The sequence below is a fragment of the Saccopteryx leptura genome, chromosome X (assembly GCF_036850995.1).
Source record: "Saccopteryx leptura isolate mSacLep1 chromosome X, mSacLep1_pri_phased_curated, whole genome shotgun sequence".
NCBI classification, from domain to species: Eukaryota; Metazoa; Chordata; class Mammalia; order Chiroptera; family Emballonuridae; genus Saccopteryx; species Saccopteryx leptura.
The window spans coordinates 65,413,081-65,438,134 of record NC_089516.1 but is presented as its reverse complement, the minus strand read 5'-3'; the positions used below and the strand labels follow the sequence as shown (position 1 = coordinate 65,438,134).

Here is a 25,054-nt window from a genome sequence, read left to right as displayed (position 1 = left end):
GCCTTGACCGGGGGGCTACAGCAGAGTGAGTGACACTTTGCTCAAGCCATTGACCATGGGATCATGTCGATGGTCCTGCGCTTAAGCCGGTGATCTTGGGGTTTTGAACCTGGGACCTCAGCATCCCAGGTTGACTCTCTTTTTTTTTTTTTTTTTTTTTTTTCATTTTAGAAAGGAGAGAGGGAGGGAGGGAGAGAGAGAGAGAGAGAGAGGAGAGAGAGAGATAGGGGGAAGGAGCTGGAAGCATCAACTCCCATATGTGCCTTGACCAGGCAAGCCCAGGGTTTCGAACCGGCGACCTCAGCATTTCCAGGTCAACGCTTTATCCACTGCGCCACCACAGGTCAGGCCAGGTTGACTATCTACTGCACCACCACCAGTCAGGCAAACTATTATATTTTTAATATTAAAAATTGGAATAAATGAGTGTTCAACAGTAAGGGATTAAATTAAGGTACAGCCAAAAGATAGACATGGGGAAATGCTGATGATACAATATCAAGTGAGACTAGCACTATACAAAATTAAGGATGACCATATTTTTTGTTAAAAAAAATATAGAAAAAGCCTAACCGGGTGGTGGTGCAATGGATAGAGCGTCGGACTGGGATGCGAGGACCCAGGTTCGAGACCCCAAGGTTGCCAGCTTGAGCGCGGGCTCATCTGGTTTGAGCAAAGCTCACCAGCTTGGACCCAAGGTCACTGGCTCCAGCAAGGGGTTACCGGGTCTGCTGCAGCCTCCATGGTCAGGGCATATATGAGAAGGTAATCAATGAACAACTAAGGTGTCAAAACGAAAAACTAATGATTGATGCTTCTCATCTCTCTCCGTTCCTGTCTGTCTGTTCCTATCTGACTCTCTCTCTCTGTAAAAAAAAAAAAAAAATTATATATATATATATATATATATATATATATATATATATATATATATATATATAGAAAAAGTCTAGGAGGAAATACAGGAAAATTACAACAGTGTTTATGTCTACACAGTGATATGAAGAGTGGCTTCATTTTCTTTTTTAAATTTTTCTATAATTTCTATAACATATACTTTCCTCATAAAAAATACTGAAAATAAATTTTGGTAAAGGAAAAAAGTCAGTTATAATCCCACTACTCTAATACATTAACTTTTAATTTTTGCATATCATCCCCCAGTCTTTTTTCTCACATTGCATTATTTACCTGATAGCAGTTATGGTGAGCAAAGTATATGGGTTTTTTTTAACTTTAAAAAATTACTGTTATGGGCCTGACCTGTGGTGGCACAGTGGATAAAGCGTCGACCTGGAATGCTGAGGTTGCCGGTTCAAAACCCTGGGCTTGCCTGGTTAAGGCACATATGAGAGTTGATGCTTCCTGCTCCTCCCCCCTTCTCTCTCTCTCTCTCTCTCTCTCTCTCTCTTTCTCTCTCTCCTCTAAAATGAATAAATTAAAAAAAAATTACTATTATGTTGCCTGACCAAAGGTGGTGCATTGGATAAAACGTCGACCCAGAACACTGAAGTCACCTGTTCAAAGCCCTGAGGTCTCTGGCTGTGAGCTCAGACTTATCAGCATGGAGTCACTGTCTTGAGCACAGGACCACCCACATGATCCCAAGGTCGCTAGCTTAGGCCCAAGGTTGTTGGCTTGAGCATGGAGTAAGTGGCTTGGCTTGAGCCCCCCAGTCAAGGCAAGTATGAGAAGCAATGAATAAACAATTAAAAATTTTATTTATTTATTTATTTTTTACAGAGACAGAGAGAGAGTCAGAGAGAGGGATAGACAGGGACAGACAGACAGGAACGGAGAGAGATGAGAAGCATCAATCATCAGTTTTTCATTGCGCGTTGCAACACCTTAGTTGTTCATTGATTGCTTTCCCATATGTGCCTTGACCGCGGGCCTTCAGCAGACCGAGTAACCCCTTGCTGGAGCCAGTGACCTTGGGTTCAAGCTGGTGGGCTTTTTCCTCAAACCAGATGAGCCCGCACTCAAGCTGGCGACCTCGGGGTCTTGAACCCGGGTCCTTGGCATCCCAGTCCGACGCTCTATCCACTGCGCCACCGCCTGGTCAGGCTCAATGAATAAACAATTAAAGTGAAGAAATACGAGTTGGTGTTTCTCATCTCTCTCCTCCCTCTCTTTCTCCTTCTCTCTCTCTCTCTCTTTCTGAAAAAAATAAAAAAAGAATAACTATTCTGAGTATATATATACAGTGGTACCTTGATATATGAGTTTAATTCGTTCTGTAACCAAGCTCATAAGTCAGTCAACTCGTATATCAAACAAATTTCTCCCATTTAAAATAACTGAAATAGATTTAATCCGTTCCAGCCCTGTGAAACATCCCCGAACCATCCTAAATTATGAAAAAGACATGCTTTTAATTAAGAAACACACATGTATACTTTACCAATGCATAACAAAATATATGAAATAAAAGAAAAAAGTGTTATTTAGTACTGTATTCTTACCTAAGAGACAGACGAGTGTGGCTAATGGAGGAGAATGGCAGAGGAGGAGGAAGGGAGGAAGGGATACAGACACTGTAGACACGTAAACTAAAACTGCACCTTCTTAACACTAAATGTAAACTAAAACTGCATTTTTTTTACTTTAAACAAAACTAAAACTGCACTTTCTTTACTTAAAATGAAACCACAAAAACTTAATTGTAAAAAAATGCACTTTCTTAACTTTAAACTTAACCTAAGCTTAACATTACATATTTTTCATTTAATCATTACCTGTTTTTGCCTTTTTGGCTGCACTTTCGGCACTTTCACTTGCAGGACTTTTGAATAAAAATCTATCCAAAGAGGTTTGCTTTTGCCTGCCTTTTAAAATGTTATGGAAATGTGATAAAGAAGTGTCATTGAAAAGTGCTGAAGCACAACCAGTGTTTCTTTTCAATGAAACTTGAAAGCTTCTCCCACATCGCCAGCATGTCTTTAATTTTACTTGTATAAATCACTTCTTCCGACTCGACCTCCTCCTCACTGCTAATCTCTTGCAGAAGCTCCGTATGTTGCATCATCTGTAGCTCCTTCAACTCCTCAGTTGAGAGTTCCTCCTCATGTTCCTCGACGAGCTCATTTAGGTCACCCTCATCTACCTCCAAACTCATTGACTTTCCAAGGGACACAATCTCCAACACTTCTACCTCAGTCTCGGTCTCTGGTTTGAATCCTTCGAAGTCCCTGTCTGCAACAAGATCAGGCTGTAACTTTTTCCATGCCGAGTTCAAGGTTCTTGTAACCTCTTGCCATGCCAAGTCAATAATATGTAAACATATCACGATGTTGTAGTGATCTTTCCAAAACTCTCAAGGGGTTAGATTTGTATTCTCAGTCACCTCAAAGCAGCGGTGGAACAAGTGCTCTGTGTACAGCTTTTTAAAGTTGGAAATGACCTGCTGATCCATAGGTTGCAAGATTGAAGTCGTGTTGGGTGGGAGGTAGAGGACTCACGAATTTGAACTCATCGAGAATGTCATCTTCAAGACCAGGTGGGTGGGCTGGAGTATTTTCAAGGATTAGTAATGCTTTCATTGGGAGTTTATTTTCTTGAAGACATTTCTTCACTTGCAGGACCAGAGACAAGATTTACCCATTCAGTAAAAAACTACTGCATAACCCATACCCTAGCATTGGCGCGCCACATAACCTGCAATTTTTCTTTAAGAATCTTGTGAGTCCTAAAGGCTCGAGGATTTTTGGAATGATACACTAGCAGTGGCTTTACTTTATAGTCACCGTTAGCATTTGCACACAATGCAAAGGTCAGAGGGTCCTTCATGGGTTTATGGCCTGGCAGCTTCTCCTCTGCGGTGATGAAAGTCCTCTGGGGCATTTTTTTCCAAAACAATCCTGTTTCATCACAGTTGAACACTTGTTGGGGGATGTAGCCTTCCTTTGTGATAAATGCAGCAAAATATGCGATGTACTCCTCAGCTGCCTTAATGTCAGTACTCACAGCTTCACCATGCCTCACCACCGAGTGGATGCCAGATCTCTTCTTGAAATTTTCAAACCAGCTGTGACTTGCCTTAAACATATCTTCTGCTGTCTCTTTTGAGGTTGATGGTTCTTTTTTCTTCAAGTCGCCGAAAATAACACGTGCCTTTTCACATATTACAGTCTCCATCACTATATCTCCTGCCAGCTCTTTCTCTTTCACCCACACCAGCAGAAACTTCTCCATTTCTTCATGGATATTTGTCCTTAATTGGGACAGAATTATAGTTCCATTCGCTGGATTTGTGCTTTTGATGGCATCCTTTTGTTTAAAGATGGTACAAATTGTAGATGTATCGCAGTCATACAGCCTTGCCAGTTCAATCACTCGGACACCACGCTCATGTTTTTCTATTATTTCTTGCTTTACTTCTATTGACATCATTCTCTTTTTCTTCTCACTACTGTCCTTTATACTCAGTTTCTTCGGCCCTATGATAGCACACAAAAAAAGTTAGTAAAAAATGCAAAAACGATGCAAGAATGAGTACAGTTCATGAGATTCGACTTGATTCTGCGGGTAACACGTGATAAAGAATGAGATGCTGGTGTTGTGCTGCCGATACTGGACCCGTGCACCAACGCACCAACTAGCGGCAGCTTCCAGAATCACAACTTGTATCTCGGAATTTTGCTTGGATCTTGAACAAAAATATGGACCAAGTCACAGATTGTATCTTAAAAAATTCGTATCTGCTCGTATCTCAAGGTACCACTGTATCTTTAAATTATTGCATATCAGTAAGAAAAAGACAAGCCACCGAATAGAAATTGACCAAAAGACATGAATGGGCATTTCACAGAAGAGGAAGCAGGAATACCAATAAACAATAAAAAGATGAGCAATCTCATCCGTAATCAGAGTACTTCAAAGTCTAACCACAATAAGATTCATTTATACTTATCAAACTGACAAATATTAAAATGTTTGATAATACCAGTGTTGTGGAGGAGGTTGTGCAATAGAAATTTTGCTACAGAAGTGTACCATCACTTTGAATACATTTTGACATTTAGTGAGTCTGAACATAGTTAAAGGCATACCTAGTTTTAGTGCCCTTCACTTTATTGGGGTTCACAGAGGTTTTTACAAATTGAAGGCAAGACCTTCCACCAGCAAAAAGTTTACAACTGCCTTTATTGCAGTGTTCTGGAACTTAGGCCACGCTGTATTGGAGATACAGCTGTATACCCCATAACTCAGCAGTTCTACCCCTAGCTATCCACTAGAAAAGTTCTTGCATAAATGTACCAGGGGCCTGTGCTGTGGTGGCGCAGTGGATAAAGTGTCAACCTGGACGCTAAGGTCGCGGATTCAAAACCCTGGGCTTGCCGGGGCAAGGCACATAAGAGAAGTCACTACTAGGACTTGGTGCTTCTCGCTCCTCCCCCCTTCTCTTTCTTTCTGTTCTCTCTGATCAATTTAAAAAAATATATATATATACAAGAATGCAAGAGTACTCTTAGCACTGATTTTAATAGCAAAAAGCCAGAAACGGTTCAAATATCCCTCAGCAGGATATTTTGCTTTAATAAATTGCAATATAGTAAGGTGACCAACTTTTTTACAGTGAAAAGGAGGACAAAGATAAACTGAAGAAAACAATATCGTAAATAAAAGAATCATTCATTGCAACAATAATACACTATAATATACATGGCATAATAAAAGCATTTGTAATATTTTATATTGTCATTATGCTTACATGCCTATTCATTTTTTTTTTTTTTAGTTTTTTTTTTTTTTTTTCATTTTCTTCTCTGAAGCTGGAAACAGGGAGAGACAGTCAGACAGACTCCCGCATGCGCCCGAGCCTATTCATTTTTAATAATAATTGTAAGAAAAAAGTACTCATTTAGATACAAATATGTCACATCACACGTAATGGATCGACTCTGCATTGATTGAATATGAACATTTACAGATGAGTCTTCCAATATCAAAAAGTGGGACATGTAGGAGGACACTTTTCAAGGGAGGATGGAACTTACAAAAGAAAGACTATCTTCCCTAAAGGAGTACGATTGGTCACCTTAAAAATAGTCCTGGCCGGACAGCTTAGTTGGTTATAGCATTGTCCTGAAGTGCAGAGGTTGCCAGTTTGATCCCTGGTCAACGTTCCAGTCTCTCCCCCCCACCCTCTAAAATAAATTACAATATAATCATGAAATGGAAAACGACATACTGGTGAAAAGGCATGCCAGTAGCTACAAATATCAACATGGAGATGCCCCATGAAAAAAATGTGTAGAGAAAGTTAAGAAAAATTTGTACAGTATGATTCTATGAATGTGAAGTCCAGAAACAGGTGAGAAAGCAATCAGGAAAAGCAAGATCCCTAGAGCAGTTCTGTCTTGCAGAGGAGGAGAACGTGATCCCGAAGAGCACAGACAGCTGCCCCAGTGATGTTTGTTCTCCAGCTGACTGGTGGGTGCATGGGTGTTCGTTTTACTATTCTTTAAATCACACGCTTTTGTTATTTTATCTATATGATTTTAAGAATTAAGTCATAAGAGTATGTATGTATATATGCTTATATTTCTGATATGCTTATATTACCTTTTAAGGTAAAAAATAGTTATTGGAAGGTAAAAAGGCTAGGTTGTGAAAAGAACGAGAATAATAGTAACAACTAGAGGGAGAAATGAGACCATCATAAAATTTTTTAAAAACTTGTAAGATATGAGCTTATTTACAGGCTTCATTCATTTAAGAGACATTTATTGAATTCCAACTGCATACCTGGTACTATATTGGGCCCTGGGGTACAGAGATATAATTATTCAGTTATTTTATTTATTTATTTTTATTTTTATTTATTGATTTTAGCCAGAAAGGAAGGGAGAGAGACAGGAACATCAATCCATTCCTGTATGTGCCCTGACCAGGGATGGAATCAGCAACCTCTGCAGTTTGGCCAATGCTTCAACCAACAGAGCTATCTGGCCAGGGCTATAATTATTCAGTTATGAAGTTACCCCACTGTTCTTAGAATTAGAAATCATTTATTTAATAAATATTTATTGAACAAATGAATACTACAGGCCAGGTGGTGATCTAAGTGCTGGAAATATAGCATTAAACAAAATAAAATCCCTCCTCTTGTGGGGGTGGGGGAAAGACAATGAATAAATATATGGAAGGTGGTGATTAGTACCATGCGGATGACTAGAGTAAGGTAAGGGTGTAGACAGAGTGTATATGTGTGTGAGGGGGCAAGTTGCTAATATTTTGGAGTGTTCAGGGAAGGCCTTTCTGAGAGGTGACATTTGCACAGAGAACTTAATGAAGTGAGGGAGTAACTTGTGTAGCTTCCGGGGAAGAGAGTTCTGGGTAGAGAGAGCAGCAAGCACCCGGATGCTGAGACAGCAGAGGTGTGTGGTGTGTTAGAGCAGGACCCAGAAGGACGTCATGTCTGTGGTGGTGCCAACAAAGGGGAAGTGGTAGGAGATGAGGTCATGGAGGTTTCCTGGAACCAGATTCTGTAATTTCTTGTGGCATGGGAAGCCATTAGAAGGTTTTAAGTGTGAAATGACATGATTTTATTTATGTTTTAGAAAGGATCAGTTAGGCTTTGTGGCAAATACTAGGGGGCAATGGTGGAAGCAGGGAGACTAGTTATAGTAGGCTAGTGAAGTAATCCAGGCAGGAGAAGATGAGGGCTTGGATGAGGTTGGCGGTGATGGGGATGGTGAGAAGTGAGAGTAGGGTTGTATTCTGAAGGTAGAGACAACAGGATTTGCTGATGGATTGGATGTGAGATAGGAGACAAAGAGAGGAGTCAGGGATGCCCCCCCGTGCCTGAGAGACTGGAAGGCCGGAGATGCTATATAATGCAAAGGGAAACATTGAGGGAAAGGAAAGTTTGGAGGGGAGGGGAATAAAAAGTTTTGCTGTTAGATTGAAGTGTCACTTAGACTTCCAAGTGGAGAATGTTGAATAAGCAGTTGGCTAATGAGTCTGGAGTTGAGGGAAGTGGTTGAGGTCAGAGATAGGAATGTGGGAGTCATCACCACATAGATGGTATTTTTATATTTTTGACAGAGAGAGGGACAGATAGGGACAGACAGACAGGAAGGGAGAGAGATGAGAAGATCAGTTCTTCATTGCGACATCTCAGTTGTTCATTGATTGCTTTCTCATATGTGCCTTGACTGGGGGAGGGCTACAGCAGAGCAAGTGACCCTTTGCTCAAGCCTGTGACCTTGGGCTTCAAAACAGTGACCTTTGGGCTTAAGCTAGCAACCATGGGGTCATGTCTATGATTCCATGGTTAAACCAGAGACCCCATGCTCAAGCTGGTGAGCCTGTTCTCAAGCTGGCGACCTTGGGGTTTCGAACCTGGGTCCTCTGTGTTCCAGTCCGATACTTTATCCACTGGACCACCTCCAGGTCAGGCACCACATAGATGGTATTTGAAGCCAGGTGAGATTGCCTACGAACTGAGTGCAAAGAAGAGAAGAGTTGTTAAAGGACTGAATTTGGGGGCACTTGCACAAATAGGGGCCAGGAACATGCAGACAACTCATTTAAAAGGCTGAGAAAGACCAGACGGTAAAGTAAGAAGAAAATCAGAGGATGGGATACAGTTCCCAGAGTCCAAATGAAAGAACTCCAAAAATGAAGTCATGATCAACATATAAAATGCTGCTGAGAGGTCCCATAGGCTGATGCCTGAGAACTGAGGCAAAATGAAGGTAATTGCATTATTGACAAGAACAGATTCAGGAGAGTGGTGGTAAGAAAAACCTAATTAAGAGAGGATGGTTTGACTTTGAGTGATGGATATACAACATAATCAAAGTCAAAATAATCTGGAGATGTTTTCTCTGAATCTATGTACTCTAGGTGATCAATGTCACCCCATTAAAATTAATTGTATAAATTAAAAAAAAAAGATGATGGGTGGTAAGAAGTGAAGACAGTGAGTATACCTGTGAGGAAGGTTTTTTTAAGAAAAATGAAAAAATTTTTAAATTGAATTTATTGGGGTAAGACTGGCTGACATAATTATACAGGTTTCAGGTGTGTAATTCTATAACACAACTCTGTATATCACATTGTGTGTTCACCCCCCAAGTCAAGTCTTCACCAATAACCATTTATCCCCCCATTCCCTCCTCCACCTCTTGAGGAGTTTTAAGGAGAGCAGAGAAAGAAGACAGTATCTCAAGGGGGAGGGGAGGAGCTCAAGACGGTGTGTGCATGTGTGTGTGTTACATAGGAGATACACTTTAGATGCTGGAATTTAGGGGAAATTTCTTATGCTCAAGTAGTCTTCAATCTAGGAAATGGAGAAATATAAGTAAATCAAATCTATGGCCTAATAGGTAAATTTAGTGAAATGGCTAGAATTGATACTATGGTAGCAGAGAGGGATCACCTCACATTGCCCAAGGAAGTTAGGAGGACTTTACAGATCATAATCATTAAACTGATATCTGAAAGAAAAAAATTATATAATTGTATAAATCAGGAAAGGCATTCCAGAGCAAACAACCCATCCATAGGCAAGGATGCCTAAGAACATATTTCACTGTAGATCTGCAGGTGTTTTGGAATATCTGAAATCATGCTGGAAAATGCATCTAGAAAGGAGATGGGAGCCAAATATTGGTGGACACCATATCCCATTCCATGAAGAATGGGTTCTATTCTAAAATTGATGGTTTTATGTTTGAAAGTTAAATGATAACATTTCTGTGGCTGCAAGTAACAAAACTTGACTTAAACAAGTAGGAATTTCTCATTCTTACATAAAAGGTCTAAGGATAGGTAGTTGCTGGTATTGGTTCAATAGCTTAGCAATGGTATCAAGTATTCAATCTCTAACTTTATGTGTAACTCTCCTTAACATGTTGGCCTTTTGTCCTCATGCTTGTTGCCTCATGGTCACAGGATGGCTGCTTCAGCCCCAGCAATCATATTCATGTTTGGAGAAGGGAAAAGGGGAGAAGGTAGTAGTGACACCAGTTCTGACTGCCCCTTACGTCATGAAAGCAGAAGCTTTCTCCCACTATCAACACACTGTCCTTTATCTCCTGGACAATACTGGATCAGATGTCAACTTGCAGCTTAGGGGAGACTGCACACGTAGGAATCTGACAAAGGGAGACAGATTTAGACCAAGCATGAGTCATTGCCTGGGGTTGGGCATATTTCTTCGCTGCACACATCTGAGTTCTCTTAGCAAATAAAAAAGTTAGGGGAACAAAAAGAATTAAGGGACATGGACAACAATGTGGAGATTGCTAGCGGGGGGGGGGAGGTAGAAGAGGGTACGGGGGGATAAATGGTGATGGATGGAGACCTGACTTGGGGGGAGGTGAACACACAATACAGTATACAGAGGATGTGTTGTAGAATTGGGCACCTAAAATCTGTATAATTATGTTAACTAATGTTACCTCCAATAAAATTCAATTTAAGGCCCTGGCCGGTTGGCTCCGCGGTAGAGCGTCGGCCTGGCGTGTGGGGGACCCGGGTTCGATTCCCGGCCAGGGCACATAGGAGAAGCGCCCATTTGCTTCTCCACCCCCCCTGCTTCCTCTCTGTCTCTCTCTTCCCCTCCCGCAGCCAAGGCTCCATTGGAGCAAAGATGGCCCGGGCGCTGGGGATGGCTCCTTGGCCTCTGCCCCAGGCGCTAGAGTGGCTCTGGTCACGGCAGAGCGATGCCCTGGAGGGGCAGAGCATTGCCCCCTGGTGGGCAGAGCGTCGCCCCTGATGGGCATGCCGGGTGGATCCCGGTCGGGCGCATGTGGGAATCTGTCTGACTGTCTCTCCCCGTTTCCAGCTTCAGAAAAATACAAAAAAAAATTTAATTTAAAAAAAGAAAATTATTGTAATAATTCAGAAGAGAAATAATGAATGAGGATAAAGGACAAAGGAAACAGATTCACTGGATCTTTAAGAATATTGGTAACCAAATGAATAATAGGAATGAGAAAGGGGAGAAGGATAAATATCGAAGTCATTGACCAAGACAGAGAACTTCAAAAGCAAAATACATTTGATGGGCATGGTAAAGGGATTTAAGATATTTTCTTCTACTTTATGAACTAAAGCTTTGTTTTTCCTGACCTGTGGTGGTGCAGTGGATAGAGCTTCGACCTGGAATGCTGAGGTCACCGGTTTGGGGCCCTGGGCTTGCTGGGTCAAAGCACATATGAGAAGCTACTACTAGTTGGTGCTTCCCTCTCCACTCCTCCTTCACCTCTTTCTCTCTCTAAAACCAATAAATAAAATATTTTAAAGATTTGTTTTACTGAGTTTTGGTATAACTTATATACATTTTTCTTTCTTTCTTTTTTATTTTTAGTGAAGTGAGAGGCAGGGAGGCAGAGAGACTCCTGCATGCACCCTGACCAGGATCCACCTGGCAAGTCCACTAGGGTGTGATGCTCTGCCTATCTGGAGTCGCTGCTCTGTTGCTCAGCAACCAAGCCATCTCAGCACCTGAGGAGAGGCCATGGACACATCCTTAGCACCAGGGCCAACTTGCTCAAACCATTTGAGCTGTGGCTGCAGGAGGGGAAAAGAGAGAGAGAGAGAGATAAGGCAGAGGAAGAAGGGTGGAGAAGCAGACGGGTGCTTCTCCTCTGTGCCCTGACTGGGAAATGAACCCAGGACTTCCACACGCCAGGCTGATGCTGTGCCACTAAGCCAACCAGCCAGGGCTATAAAATTTTTGTAAGAAATAATACAAATTTTTATTTATTTAATTTTTTTTACAGGGACAGAGAGAGAGTCAGATAGAGGGATAGATAGGGACAGACAGGAATGAAGAAAGATGAGAAGCATCAATCATCAATTTTTCGTTGTGACACCTTAGTTGTTCATTGATTGCTTTCTCATATGTGCCTTGACCGCGGGCCTTCAGCAGACTGAGTAAACCCCCACTCGAGTCAGTGACCTTGGGTTCAAACTGGTGAGCTTTTTGCTCAAGCCAGATGAGCCCACACTCAAGCTGGCAACCCTGGGGTCTCGAACCTGGGTCCTTCTGCATCCCAGTCCGACGCTCTATCCACTGCGCCACCGCCTGGTCAGGCAGAAATAATATAAATTTTTATCAAAAAGATCCTACTACATATATTCCGCAACTTCCTTTTTACACTTAATATATTGTAAATGTCTCCATCCACACACACACCTCATTATGTTTTTCAATTTTTTATCAGTTAATTTTAGACAAAGGAGAAGGGAAAGAGAGAGAGAGAGAAACATTAGTTTATTGTTCCACTTATTCACACATTCATGGGTTGATTCTTGTATGTGCCCTAACTGAGAATCGAATCTGCAACCTTGGTATATTGGGACGATGCTCTGACCTACCTAGCCAAGGCACCTCATTCTTTTTTATTTTTTTTATTTTTAAATATTTTATTTATTGATTTTTAGAGGGGGGGGGAGAGAAAGAGAGAGCGAGAGAAGGGGGAGGAGCAGGAAGCATCAACTCCCATATGTGCCTTGACCAGGCAAGCCCAAGGTTTCGAACCGGCAACCTCAGTGTTCCAGGTCGATGCTTTATCCCACTGCACCACCACAGGTCAGGCTCATTCTTTTTTTAATTGAAAAAATTTTTGTGATAATTTTAAGAAATATACTGTATACTTTGTCCAGTTTCTACTGGCAACATTTTGCAAAACTATAGTATAATATCACAATAAGGCTATTGACACTGATACAATCCACCAATCTTTATTCAGATTTCTGTTTGCCTCATTTTTTTAACATCCTATTGTGGCCATTTAGTTTTCTAGTTTTTTGCTCTAAACAATGCTTGTATTTTCTGAGCTCAATTTAGTTGTATTTAATCTTTTTGTTTATTTCTGGAGCACTATAACACTGTTTTAATTACTATGCATTTAATTCTCTCTGAAGGGTTAAATAACCTTATTTTATTTTATTTTTTAAGACTTTATTCATTTTAGAGAGGGGGAGAGAGAGAGAGAGAGAAGGAGGAGAGAAGCAGGAAGCATCAACTCCCATATGTGCCTTGGCCAGACAAGTCCAAGGTTTTGAACCAGCGACCTCAGCACTTGATGTCGACACTTTATGCACTGTGCCACCATAGATCAGGCCAAATGAACTTATTATTCACTCTTTAAAGTATTTTCTTTGGCTACTCTGGTGGACAGATGACATCCAATGATTCCTACCTCCTGGTATTCTTTTTTTTTTTTTTCCGAAGCTGGAAACGGGGAGAGACAGTCAGACAGACTCCCGCATGCGCCCGACCAGGATCCACCTGGCACGCCCACCAGGGGTGACGCTCTGCCCCTCCGGGGCGTTGCTCCACCATGACCAGAGCCACTCTAGCACCTGGGGCAGAGGCCAAGGAGCCATCCCCAGCGCCTGTGCCATCCTTGCTCCAATGGAGCCTTGGCTGCGGGAGGGGAAGAGAGAGACAGAGAGGAAGGAGGGGGGGGTGGAGAAGCAAATGGGCACTTCTCCTATGTGCCCTGGCCGGGAATCGAACCCAGGTCCCCCGCACACCAGGCCGACGCTCTACCGCTGAGCCAACCGGCCAGGGCCCCTCCTGGTATTCTTGCCTTTGTTATTATCCTCTCCTCTTGACTGCGGGCTGGACTTAACAAGATAGAATACAGCAAAGGCAATGGAATGTTGCTTTCAAGACTAACTTACAAAAGCTCGTGATTTCCATCTTGCTAGCACACTCTTACTTGCTCGCTCAGAGGAAACCAGCTGCCATTGCTGTGCGCTGACCTACGGAGAGGCCAAAATAGTAAGTACCTGAGACCCTTAGTTCGACAGTGCACAAAGAACTTAGAATTGCTGTCAGTCATGGAATGAACAGGAAAGCAGAGCTTGCTCTAATCGAACCTGGAAATGAATGCAGTCCTGAACGACACTCTGATTGCAGCCTGTGAGACTGAGCTGTAGAGCTCAGGTAAGCATCACCCAATTTTCTGACCTAAAGGAGCAATAATCTAATAAATCTATGGTTTTGCTTTAACTTTTTTATTTTCAGGTAACTGTAGACTCACAGAAAGTTGTAAAAAAAACAAATAAACCAGAAATCCCAGTATCCTTCACCCAGGTCCTCCCATGGCAACATCTTGCATAAATAACCATAGGACACTATACAGCCAGGAAATTGACACAGATACAAGTCCCAGACCTTATTCAAATGTTGCCAGCTTAACATACACTCATTTGTGTGTATTTGGTTCTATGCTGTTTTTAAAAATATTTTTTAGCAACCTCTATACTTTAGTTCTGGCTAAGTAAGAATTCAGAATGAAGACTCAAATATGAGCCAAAATTTCTTTAGAAAGTCACAGAGATGCCTGATCTGTGGGGGCACAGTGGATAAAGTGTCAACCTGGAACACTGAAGTCACTGGTTCGAAACCCTGGGCTTCCCTGGTCAAGGCCCATATGGGAGTGGATGTCTCCTGCTCCTCCCCCCTTCTTTCTCTCACTCTCTCTTTCTCCTCCCTAAAATGGATAAAGTCTTAAAAATGTAAAAAAGAAACCTGTATAATTATGTTAACTGGTGGTGTCACCATAATAAATTCAATGAAAATAAATAAAAAGAAAAAAAGTCAGAGGTAGAAAAAGTGAGCCAGTTGGGTTGTGTGGGCTTAGAGAAAGAAAGCCTGGGGGAAGGAGCGGGGAAAGGTGCCTGGGTGAGAAGGAGAGAGAAAAGGAGAGAGAGCCGGTTGTATGCTGTTTTATCACATGCATACATCTGTGCAACCACCACAACCGTCGGAAAGCATCCAGAACAGTGTCACCCCTGGCCGCCTGCAATTCTTTGCCACCACTGAGCATAGCTGCTGGCATATTTTTCTTCAGTACTTCACAGATGTTGCTCTACTGACATCCGGTTTGCATTTTTCTTTTTCTGACAAGGAATCTGTTGTCATTCTTATCTTTATTCTTGTGTACATAACAAATTTTTTGCCTCTGGTTCCTTTTAAGATTTTTTCCTTATCACTAGTTGTAAGCAATGTAGTTATGCTGTGCTGTGGTGTGTGTGTGTTTTTTAAATTATGGTAAATATAAGCATATATACATACATACATAAAGTTTACCATTTTAACCATTTTGAAGTGTACAATTCACTGGCATTAACTGCTTTCACAATGTTGTGCAACCATCACCACTGTATTTCTAATACCTTTTATCATTTGAAATAGAAACTCTGTACCCATTAAGCAATAATTCCATTTCCCTCTGCACTCAGGTCCTAGTAACAACAATTCTACCTTCTGTATCTATGAACTTGCCTACTCTAACTACCTCATACGGGTGGAATTTTACAGTATTTGTCCATTTGTGACTGACTCATTTCACCTAACATAATGTCTTCAGGTTTATGTGTGGATTTTTTAGTGCTTTTTATTCTGTATAAAATCATGTCATCTGTGAATTGAGCTTGTTTTGTTTCTTCCTCTCCCCTTTGAATGCCTTGTAGTTCTTTTTCTTGCCTGATGCCTCTGGGTATAATTTTCAGTACCTTGTTAAATAGAAGTGGTGAAAGTGGACATTCTTGCTTTGTTCTGGAAAAAACTTTAGTCTTTCACTAGTGAGTATGATATTAGTGGTGGTTGTTTCAAATATTGACTTTATGATGTTTAGGAGTTCTATTTCTAGTTTATTGAATGTTTGTATCATGAAAAGGTATTAGATTTTGCCAAATGCTCTTTCTGCATCAAGATGATGATGTGTCTTTTTTCTTCATTCTCTGTTTTGTTTTGTTTTTATAGAGGAAAGAGAGAGAGGAAGGGGGAGGAGCAGGAAACATCAACTCCCATATGTGCCTTGACCAGGCAAGCCTAGGGATTCAAACCTGTGACCTCAGAATTCCAAGTCGACACTTTATCCACTGTGCCACCACAGGTCTTCTTCATTCTCTTAATATGGTGTATTACATTGATTTATTTATTTTAGTTTTATTTTTTTAGTGAGAGAGAGAGAAGGAGGGAGAGAGGGACAGAGGGACAGACAGACAGGAAGGGAGAAAAAGATGAGAAACATCAATTCTTCATTACAGCACCTTAGTTGTTCATTGATTGCTTTCTCTATGTGCCATGACTAGGGGCTCTAGCTGAGTCAGTGACACCTTGCTCAAGCCAATGACCTTTGGGCTCAAACCAGTGACCATTGGTCATGTCTTTGATCCCACACTCAAGCCAGTGACCCTGCATTCAAGCTGGTGAGCCTCAGCTCAAGCCAGATGAGCCCACGCTCAAGCTGGCAACTTTGGGGTTTCGAACCTGGGTCCTTAGCTTCCCAGGGTCATGCTCTATTTGCTGTGCCACCACCTGGTCAGGCCATTGATTGATTTTTATATTTTATACTATCCTTGCATTCCTGGGTTAAATCCCACTTAGTCATGGTGTATAATACTTTTAATATGCTGCTAAATTTGGTTTTCTATTATTTTGTTGTAGTGTCTGCATTTATATTCTTAAGGAACATCAATTTCTGGGTTTTTTGTGTGTCTTTGTCTGCCTTTGGCATCAGAGTATGATGGCTTTGTAGAATGAGTTAGGAAATATTCTCTACAATTTTTTTTGAAGAGTTTTTGTTTTTTTTGTGGCAGAGACAGAGAGAGTCAGAGATAGTTATGTTTATTGTCCTTGTCTACTAACTTTATCACCTGTGTCATTTCTGGGTCTGTTTCAATTGTTGATTTTTCTCTTTATTATGGGTTATATTTTCCTGCTTCTTTGCATGTCTGTTAATTTTTCACTAGATGCCAGACATTGCAAATTCTACCTTGGCAGTCGCTTGATATTTCTGTACTACTGTAAATGTACTTAAGCTTTGTTTTGGAAAGTTAAGTTACTTGGAAACAATTTAATTTTTTTGAGGCTAGCTTTTAAAAATTTTTTTCAAAGCCAGAGTCAAAGCAATCTGTTAGTCTCAGGCTAATTTTACTCCACTACTGAGGCAAAACCTGGCTGGTGTGAATACAAGTTATCTGGTCCCACTGTGAACTTTGAGTATTTTTCTTTCTAATCTTTTCAGGTGGTTCTTTCTCCAACTTTAGGTTGCAGCTTTATGTGCATTCACTAACCAATACTCAGTTGAAGACTCAAGGGGCATCCTCTGCAGATCTCCAGGACTTTCTCTTTATGCAGCTTCTGCTCTCCAGCACTCCGTCCTGTGAACCTTAGCTACCTTGGCCTCCCTGGGGTCCCAACTCTGTCTTCTCAGACCAGAGAGACTACTGGGCACCATCTGGGTTTCACCTCTCTGCCCTGTGTCTTAGACTTTATCTCCAGACAGTATGTTAGCACAATCAAAAGACTTGTCTTGTTTGTTTTTCCTCTCTCTGTGATTATTATCATGTACTGCCCAATGTTGAATGTCTGAAAACTGTTGTTTCATAGTTTGTTTATTTGTTGTTGTTGTTGTTTCAGGTAGGAGGATAAATTAGTCAATTTTGGCCACAAGTGATAGTCCTCTCTGGCTTTTTGTGAGACCGGGGTTAAGATTTTAGATGTCGGCCCTGGCCTGTTGGCTCAGCGGTAGAGCGTTGGCCTGGCGTGCAGGGGACCCGGGTTCGATTCCCGGCCAGGGCACATAGGAGAAGCGCCCATTTGCTTCTCCACCCCCCCTCCTTCTTCTCTGTCTCTCTCTTCCCCTCCCGCAGCCAAGGCTCCATTGGAGCAAAGATGGCCCGGGCGCTGTGGATGGCTCCTTGGCCTCTGCCCCAGGCGCTAGAGTGGCTCTGGTCGTGGCAGAGCGACGCCCCGGAGGGGCAGAGCGTCGCCCCCTGGTGGGCAGAGCGTCGCCCCTGGTGGGCGTGCCGGGTGGATCCCTGTCGGGCGCATGCGGGAGTCTGTCTGACTGTCTCTCCCCGTTTCCAGCTTCAGAAAAATACAAAAAAAAAAAAAAGATTTTAGATGTCATATTTCTCTGGGCAATGAAGAATCCCAGGCTGTGGCTGTAAGAGTGAGGGCTGAAATGTGACAGAGAACAGAGTTCCTGGAGTAAAGGTAGGATAGGAAATGGAAAGCTAGATCATTAAATGCATCGTTCATATGGCTGCTCAATAGGCAAATCAGGTGGGGGAGGAAATTGGTGCTATGGAGGGATGAGAATGGGAAGAGCCTAGAGGAATAAGTTATCAGTGGCTTTGGGAAACTGTCAGGTGTTTCCTATAGCTGGAATATAAAGTACCTAAGAAGCCATGTCAAGAAATAATGAAGACTGGTAAGTGTATTTGAAAGATGTTGTCTGTCATACTAAAGAATTTGAGAATTTTCTTGATGCCAATTGAGAAAGTCAAGAAGTTGGAAAGCTAGGGGTCAGATGGTCATCTAGATCAATTCTGGAGTTTTCTACCTGATGACAGGACATGGGGTAGAAAGGAATACTGAAAGCTAGATTAAATTATTCTTACCGAATAAGGAGGCTCGGATGATAGTTTAAAGTTGTATGGACAGTTATAAAGCCAGATACCATGAGCTTCAAAGGAACAGAAATTGTTCACCTGTATTGGTGAACTTGGCTTCTGGGAGCAGGGGGAAAGCTTCCCTTATCTGTTCCCCAACTCCTCGTCCCTGTGGTAGTCAGAGTATAAGAGAAGAAGCAGCCCTGGCCGGTTGGCTCAGTGGTAGAGCGTCGGCCTGGCGTGCAGAAGTCCCGGGTTCAATTCCCGGCCAGGGCACACAGGAGAAGCGCCCATCTGCTTCTCCACCCCTCTCCCTCTCCTTCCTCTCTGTCTCTCTCTTCCCCTCCTGCAGCCGAGGCTCCATTGGAGCAAAGATGGCCCGGGCCCTGGGGATGGCTCCTTGGCCTCTGCCCCAGGTGCTAGAGTGGTTCTGGTCGCAGCAGAGTGATGCCCCGGAGGGGCAGAGCATTGCCCCCTGGTGGGCAGAGCGTCGCCCCCTGGTGGGCGTGCCGGGTGGATCCGGTTGGGCGCATGCGGGAGTCTGTCTGACTGTCTCTCCCCGTTTCCAGCTTCAGAAAAATACAAAAAAAAAAAAAAGAGAGAAGAAGCAGTCTCCTGGGGGAGAGCTGCAGGAAAACAGGGCCGCAGGAGAGGGTCGCAATTCAGATAAGGGAAGGAGTGGGTGGTAAAGTGCAGTGACACAAACCAGGGTGTAGGATAGTCTGCTTTTCATGGAACTGGAGCTCCAGAGGACATAGCAGAAAGGACTCTGAGGAAAGCAATGAGTGGGGAAAACAAGTTGAGGGGTTTTGTGTAAGAAAAAGAACATGTGGAGCTCTAAATATTAGTTTTTACCTCTTTTCCAGTCTTGTAAAGATGGCAACACCTCCTTTATATAGTCTCCCCTTATCTATAACTTTGCTTTGCTTGGTTTCAGTTACCGGCAATTAACCACAGTTTGAAAATATTAAATAGAAAATTCCAGATATACACAATTTTTAAGTTTTAAATTTTGTGTCATTCTGAGAAGCATGATGAAATCTTGAGTCATGCCACTCCGTCCTACCTGGGACATGAGTCACCCCTTTGTCCAGCGTCTCTGGGCTCCCTGCCCTTGAGGCACTGAGTAGCTGCCTTCGTTATAAGATTGATCATCATAGAGAAAGAGACCACGTTCACATAATTTTTATCACAGTATAGTCTTATAACCATTCTATTTTCTTATTATTATTGTTAATCTCTAACTGCACTTAATTTATAATTTAAACTTTATCATAGGTATGTATGTACAGGAAAAAACAGTACACAGGGTGGGGCAAAAGTAGGTTTATAGTTGTTTGTGTGGAAACTAACACAGCAAATAACAATGCAAAAATAAACTGCCTGGCCGGTGGTGGCGCAGTGGATAGAGCATTGACCTGGGCCACTGAGGATCCAGGTTTGAAACTCCAAGGTTGCTGGCTTGACCATGGGTTCATCTGGTTTGAGTGTAGGGTTACTGGCTTGAGTGTGGGATCATCGACATGATCCTGTGGTTGCTGGCTTGAGCCCAAGGTCGCTGGCTTGAACAAGAAGTCACGGGCTCAACTTGAGGCCTGTGGTCAAGACACATAAGAGAAACAATCAGTGAACAACTAAAGTGACGCAACTACGAGTTGATGCTTCTTATCTCCCTTCCTCTCTCTCTCTGAAAAACAAACAAAGCAAATAAACTCTGTGTTTCACATACTCACAACTGTAAATCTTTTGCTCCACCCTGTGTATAGAGGTTAGTACAATCTGAGGTTTCAGGCATCCTCTGGTGGTCTTGGAACGTACCCCCTGAAATAAGGGTAGAATATGGAACTGTCATTCCTTCTTTTTTATTTTTATTAAAGATTTTATTTATTCATTATAGAGAGGGGAGAGAGAGAGAGAGAGAGAAGGGGGGAGGAGCAGAAAGCATCAACTCCCATATGTGCCTTGACCAGGCAAGCCCAGGGTTTTGAACCGGCAACCTCAGCGTTTCCAGGTTGATGCTTTATCCACTGCGCCACCACAGGTCAGGCCTGTCATTCCTTCTTCAAGCCATTCTTAATTTGTTCCATTTCAATCCATTTTAGTTTCACTTGAACATATTTCTAACTCTTTTTTTTTTAATTGACAGAGTTTATTTATTCATTTTTAGAGAGGGCGAGAGAGAGAGAGAGACAGAGAGAGAGACAGAGAGAAAGAAGGGGGGAGGAGCAGGAAGCATCAACTCCCATATGTACCTTGACCAGGCAAGCCCAGGGTTTTGAACCGGCAACCTCAGCATTTCCAGGTCGATGCTTTATCCACTGCGCCACCACAGGTCAGGCCATATTTCTAACTCTTACTTTGTTTTCTGTTTAAAATCCATATAATCAGATTAGGATGTCTCTAGCCTTTATAAAATGTGCTCTCTATGTAGCAGAAAAACCATTTCATTCTAATATCTTAAGTCATGGTCTGAAAGGCCAAATTGTCTTCTCTGACACTATCAAACCGCTATGTGTTCACCACTGTTCATATCCTTCCTGCTCTTCCAAACCCTTTGCTTTCAGTTTGAGGAAAAAATAGAAATGCCCCCTTACGCTTTCAAGGTTGTCAGTTTTTGCCCAGACGTCATTCCTGAGAAGCACTTTGTAAGTTACTTGTACAAGTGCTGTTGGAAGCAACAGGAGCAGACAGACATCAGAAAGTTTGATAGAGCCTGACCGGGTAGTGGCATAGAGCATCATACTGGGATGCAGAGGACCCAGGTTTGAAACACCAAGGTCACCAGCTTGAGTGCGAGCTCATCTGGCTTGTGCCCGGGGTCGCTGGCTTGAATGTGGGATCCTAGACATGACCCCATGGTTTTTGGCTTGAGCCTGAGGTTGCTGGCTTGAAGCCCAAGATCACTGGCTTGAGCAAAGGGTCACTCGCTCTGCTGTAGCCCCCTAGTCAAGGCACATATGAGAAAGCAATCACTGAAAAGCTAAGGGGCCGCAACAAAGACTTAATACTTCTCATTTTTCTCCCTTTCTGTCTGTCTGTCTGTATCTGTCCCTCTCTCTGTCTTTCTCTATGACATTCTTCAGATTCACAGTTTGGGAAAACAGCACCTCATCCCCTTTCAACATTACATACAGCATTTAATTTTTGTATACATAATGTATAGTACAAAAATTAAAATCTATTAAAAGGTATGTGATAAAGAGTAAGTTTTTCTTCCCTCTCTATCCCCCAATTCACTTCCCCTCCAGTTATCATTTTTTCCAGAAATATTTGATACATTTATCAATATATACCTATATATTCCATGAAAAAACACAAATTAGAGCATTATATGATCACTGTTTTGCGCAATCCTTTATTCACGTAACAGCATGTGCTGGAGATCTTCTGAGTCAGTCTACATAGTGCCACCTGCCAGCTGTCCCATGGTTTATTTAATCAATTTCTTACTGGGGGACGTTTAGGTTACTTCCGAGTTTTAGCTCTCAAATCAATGGTCTCAGTGAATATTTTTGTACAGCTGTCATTTCAAACATATATTTATAGACTATACATAGGATAATATATAAACTATAAAGAGAATAAATAAATATAGAATACATCCCTTAAAATGGAATTTCTAGATCAAAATACTATGGCAGTATGACTTAAAATTTTTTTTTTTCAATTACAGTTTACATTTAATACTATCTTGTACTAGTTTCAGGTTCTCAGCATCGTGGCACTCGGCTTTTGAGCCCTGAGGAGGCTCCCCCACACCCCCTGCCCTGGCTCCCTTAACATCATCAGCAACAAGTCAACCACTCCCACATCCACTTCTGCTACTGCTGCCACGGGCAACTGTTTCTTCTTTTTGTTTCACTTACAGAATCCTCCCTCTTCTTCTCTGGAGTATGTGATAAAACATCTTGTCTAGTGTATCTATATAAATCCTTCACAGAGAATGCTTCGTATCTGTGGTGTAATGTGTCTGGTTCAACTTACTATTTTTTTCATATTCTTGTACTTATTATCATAACTTTGGTTATGGAAAACCTCTCCTGGCATGTCTGTCTCCTATTTCTTCCTCTTCCCCTCCCCCTCCTCCTCCTTATTCTCCTTTAACCCCTTCTTATTTTCCTTTCCCTTCTCATTCTTTCTTTGCCTCTCTCTTCTTCCTCCTCCTTTGTGATCGTCTTTTGATATGTCAACTTGGTTAGGCTATAGTCCCCATTTATTTTTTTATTGTTAGATATTTATTTCCAATAAAAGTCTTTAAACACTTCACTCAATCCCCACTTATTGAATCAAACTAATTTTGGTGTTACTGTGCAGATATTTTGTAGACGTGATTAAAGTCCATAACCCATTGACACTTTAAATAAGGGAGATTATTCTAGATAATCTGGGTGGTCCTGATCCAATCAGTGGAAAGGTTTTAAGAGTGGAGTTGAGCTCAGTTGGTTAGAGCATCGTCCTGATACCCAAGGTTGCGGGTTCTTCTCTGGTCAGAGCACATATAAGAATCAACCAATGAGGCCCTGGCCGAATGGTTCAGTAAGCAGAGTGTCATCCGGGCTCTATGAGGTCACTGGTTTGATCCCTGGTCAGGGCACATATGAGAAGTCATCACTGAGTACACTACTAAAAGGAACAAATAAGTGAAACAGCGAGTTGACGCTTCTCTCTCTCTCTTCCTTCCCTCCTCCCTTGCTCTCTCTCTCAAATCAATGGAAAAACCTATTAAAAAAAAGAATCATCCAATGAATGCATAAATAAATGGAACAACACTGATATTTCTCTCTGTCTTTCTACCTTCCTCCTTCTCTCTAAAATTAATAAATTTAAAAAACTTTAAATGAGCAGAGCTGAGGCTTCTCTAATGAAGAAATTCCTGCTGTGAACAGTAGCTTTGAACTGTGTCTGAGTTTCGGCCTGCCCTTCTTCATAGACTGCCCTATGAATTTTGGACTTGTCTAGCCAGCCTCCACAACTATGTAAGCCTCTTTCTTTCTTTTTTTCTTTCTTTCCTTCCTTTCTTTCTTTCTTCCTTCCTTCCTTCCTTCCTCTCTCCCTCCCTCCCTCCCTCCCTCCCTCCCTTCCTTCCTTCCTTTCTTTTTTTTGACAGAGACAGAGAGAGAGAGACAGATAGGGACAGATGTGGACAGACAGACAGGAAGGGAGAGAGATGAGAGGCATCAATTCTTTGTTGCGGCTCCTTAGTTGTTCATTGATTGCTTTCTCACGTGTGCCTTGACCGGCGGGCTACAGCAGAGCGATTGACCCCTTGCTCAAGCCAGCGAACTTGGGCTCCAGCTGGTGAGCCTTGCTCAAACAAGATGAGCCCGCGCTCAAGCCAGCAACCTCGGAGTTTCAAACCTGGGTCCCTCCGCGTCCCAGTCCAACTCTCTATCCACTGTGCCACTGCCTGGTCAAGCTGTAAGCCTATTTCTTACAATAAATCTTTTTCTAAAAGAACTTTAAATTTTATTTTACAGTTACAGTTTACATTCAATATTATTTTGTATTAATTTGGGGTGTGTACAGCATAGTAGTTAGACAATCCTTTACTTTACAAAGTGATTTCCTCTGATATTTCTAGTAATCCACCTTACACCATCCATACTTATTACAATATCATTGCCTATATTCCCTGTGCTGTACTTGACATCCCCATGACTGTTCTGTAACTGCCTATCTGTGCTTCCTAATCGCCCCACCTCTTTCACCTAACCTCCAACTCCCTTCCCGTCTGGCAGCCGTCAGTCTATTGTCTGTCTATGGGTCTGTTTCTGTTTTGCTTGTTCATTTGTTATGTTCTTTAGAGTCCACTTATAAGTGAAATCATATTGTATTTGTGTTTCTCTAACTTATTAGTACCTTCTAGGCCCATCCATGCTGTTGCAAATAGTAATATTTCATTCTTTTTTACGGCTGAGTAATGTTCCATTATAAATATGTACCTCATCTTCTTTATCCACTCATCTATTGGTGGGCACTTGGGCTGCTTTCAGAACTTGGCTATTGTAAATAACACTCCAGTGAACACAGGATATATTCTTTCAAATTAGTGTTTCATGGTTCTTTGGATATATACACAGAAGTGGAATTGTTGGGCCATAAGACAGTTCTATATTTAATTTGTTGAGGACCCTCCATACTGTCTGCTACAGTGGTTACACCAGTCTGCATTTCCACCAACAAGGGTTCCCTTTCCTCTACATCATCAACATCACTTATTGTTTTGGATTTATTGATGATAGCCATTCTGACAGGTTTGAGGTGATGTATCTTTTTTATTGAATTTATTGTGGTGATATTAGTTAATAAAATTATATACGTTTCAGGTGTACAATTCTATAGTATATTATCTGTATATTATATTGTGTGTTTGCCACCCCAAGTCAAGTTTCCTTCCATCACCATTCATCCCCCTTCTCCATTTCCTACCCGCCTCCCCTTTCCCCTCTGGTAATCAACATACTGTTGTCTGTCTATGAAGTTTTATTTTATTTTTTGCTCAGTCCTTCACCTTTTTCACCCAACACCCCTACTCCCACTTCCTGGCACCTGTCACTTTGTTCTCTATCTATGAGTCTGTTTCTATTTTGTTTGTCAGTTTATTTTTTTAAGATTTTATTTATTGATTTTGAGAGAGAGAGAGAGAGAGAGAGAGAGAGAGAAAGGGGGGAGA

At 41.9% G+C, this 25,054-nt stretch overlaps 1 protein-coding gene across 1 annotated transcript in view; it reads left to right on the top strand.

Annotated features, from left to right (window-relative positions):
• TAF1 (TATA-box binding protein associated factor 1) overlaps nucleotides 1–25,054 on the top strand; it is a 114,223-nt gene that overhangs the window by 87,839 nt on the left and 1,330 nt on the right. The window lies entirely within an intron of this gene.